The sequence below is a fragment of the Panthera leo genome, chromosome A2, assembly GCF_018350215.1.
Source record: "Panthera leo isolate Ple1 chromosome A2, P.leo_Ple1_pat1.1, whole genome shotgun sequence".
In the NCBI taxonomy this organism is placed as follows: domain Eukaryota; kingdom Metazoa; phylum Chordata; class Mammalia; order Carnivora; family Felidae; genus Panthera; species Panthera leo.
This window is the reverse complement of record NC_056680.1, coordinates 102,775,671-102,778,592: the sequence shown is the minus strand read 5'-3', so window position 1 is coordinate 102,778,592 and position 2,922 is coordinate 102,775,671. Positions and strand designations below refer to the sequence as shown.

The window sequence follows — 2,922 nt, the reverse complement described above, 5'->3', positions numbered from 1 at the left end:
GCAATTATTGCCTGGTGACCGTGTCAAAGGAATTTGCTTTGCCTACATAGTAGGGAAGTATTTGATGCAGGTATACTGAAGATCATTCTTTGATTTGTTATCCTGACATAATGTGCAGTCTATCATAATATGTCATTCAATTTTAGATTCGTAGGCTATGGCTTGAAATCAACCTTCATTCACAATGTGAAGTAACAGAGGGAGTGTACAGAACTATATATAATTTTATAGTATTAAACATACAAATTGTAGAAATAACATTAAAGGATATATTAAAATTGTCTCTGAATAGTAGGTTTATGGTAGTTTATATTTGCTTTTGTATATTTTTTCCTGAATTTTTAAAAACTTGTGCAGTAAACATAAATATTTCTTTTGTAACCAGAAAAGTAAATCTTATTTCAAAGACTACAAAATACTATCAGTCTCCGTATCTCGTGGCAGCAAGTAGGGGCAGTGATTATTTTTCAGTTTTATACCTGGACAATGTGTTGTTATATGGATGAACTAAATGTAAACAGGGTAAGACACTCCTATGAGATTTCCCAAGCATTGCACTGCAGTATGTCTTCTGATTAACAGTGTAGTACACCTTCCTTCTTAATGATGTTCTTGATTTTTCTGGCATTAAATATAGCATTTTTTGTTTGTGTTGTATCATTGAATTATTCTTTCCTTTATCTGGATCTAGAGTTTATTGCTTAAAAATGGTGTTCAGATCGGGGTGCCTGGGTGGCTCAGTCAGTTGAGCATCTAACTTCAGCTCAGGTCATGATCTCACAGTTAGTGGGTTTGAGCCCCACACAGGGCTCTGTGCTGACAGCTCGGAGCCTGGAGCCTGCTTTGGATTCTGTGTCTCCCTCTCCCTTTGCTCCTCCCCCACTCATGTTCTGTCTCTCTAGCTCTCAAAAATAAATAAACATTAAAAGTAAAAATTGAAAGAAATGGTGTTCATATGGAGAGATAGGCAGTCATGCTGCGTTCTTTGTCTTATGAGAACAATGACCTTATTTCTAGGATAGGTTGAAAACAAATTAACCCCCTCAAGTAATGGAAGTAATGAAAATGTAGGAAACAGCCAATATTTTATTTTTTCCACTTCATTATTGTCAATTATATTATTTACATGCACTCCTCAAAATTTCATGCAAGTATTAAGAATAGGGATATGAAAACTACATAAGTATATAGAGAGAAGTTTATAATGTATTTAGTAGAAAAAAGAAAGCTATAATTCTAATAAAGACTGGATTAGAGAGGTTGGATTACTAGTGATTTTTAAATCTTATTTTCAGTATTTTTAAATGATAATATTACTCTTATACTGAAAAAATGTTCTCCACAATTCAAAAAGTTAAATACATTATTACTGTTCTGAAATTTCCATGAACTAGCTTTGTATAGTGGCAGTATCATAGTTAATGAGGTTTATCTGAGGCGTAATTATTGCTAATTAAAATTTCTATGAACCAAATTGGCCAAATCTAGAATATTTTGTGTAGGGGCAGCTCATTCAGTTGAGCGTTGGACTCTCAATTTCTATTAAGGTTATGATCCCACAGTTGTGGGATCGAGCCCTGCGTCAGACTCTGTGCTGAGCGTGGGTCCTGCCTAGGATTCTCTCTCTCTCTCTCTCTCTCTCTCTCTTTCTCTCTTTCTTTCTGTTTTCCTCTCTCTCTCTCTCTCTCTCTCTCTTTGTCTGTCTCTCTCTAAGAGAAAAAGAAAAGGAAATATGTTGTGTAGATGAACAAGAAATAGCAATGGAAAGGAGAGGGTGGCTGATTTACCTTTGTCTTCTGCATACCACCCAAATACAGATTCATGCTAGGGTTTGGCAAGACTCCAAGGATGATGCCTATAGCAAATTCCACAGTCAGCTCAGATAATGTAACATTCAGGATGTCAGAAACGCCAACATGCTGAACACCTTTCCAAATTACGCAATTCCATTCATGTTCTCTAGCAAAATATTATATTATTCAAATTTCATCTTAGAGTAGTAGTTGGTTGCCTACTTAACACCCATTTCCCCCTCTTTCCTTCCTATAAGAAGTCTGTTTTAATGCAGCTCATTACTATAAGGAGTAGCTCACCTTTTGTCAAGCTCTAGGGGTGAAAATGGCTTATTGATTACGTTTATCAATGATTCGTGCAGATATGGGCTTTCGATATAATTTGGGCTAAAGAGTATGAGGAAAGTTTGCTGAAGGCTTCTGGAAAAGTTGATCTTAGTATGAATGGAAAACTTGGAATCCAGGGAAATTATTTCTTGTCTTCTGTATGTTGTCCTGAAAAAATGTAATGCCCAGACTGCTGCAGTGTGAGCAAGATGCTGAACTGAGAGTTTAGAGAAGTCTCTTAATTAAGTCAAATTTAAAGCCTACCCTACTTTAGTCTTTCAGGTAGGTGAGCCAGTAAATTCTTTAATATGTAAGCCAATTTAAGTTAATTTTTTTAACTCAGTGCTGAAGCCATCTTAACATAAATATCTGGCATTTTTAACTGTCTGAAGTATAAACTATAATTCTAAGAGCTAGATCAATAAGAAATAAAGAGTGGATTGTTATATTCTTATTATATCAATGCTAAAGAATATTTGCAGCCAGTTACATAAATTGGATTTGAATTGCCAGATTAAATAGTCTATTAATAATAATCCTATTTAGGGGTGCCTGGGTGGCTCAATCGGTTGAGCGCCTGACTTCAGCTCACGTCATGATCTCCTGGTTTGTGAGTTTGAGCCCCACGTCAGGCTCTGTGCTGACAGCTCAGATCCTGGAGCCTGCTTCAGATTCTGTGTCTTCCTCTCACTCTGCCCCTCTGCTGCTCACACACTGTCTCTCTCTCCTTCAAATATAAATAAACATTAAAAAAATTTTAGAAATAAGTCTCATATATATATATACACATATACATATACAT

At 35.8% G+C, this 2,922-nt stretch overlaps 1 pseudogene; it reads left to right on the top strand.

The window, feature by feature from the left end:
- The first annotated feature begins 1,392 nt into the window (after positions 1-1,392).
- Positions 1,393-1,512, top strand: LOC122214735 (annotated as a pseudogene).
- Positions 1,513-2,922: the final 1,410 nt, after the last annotated feature.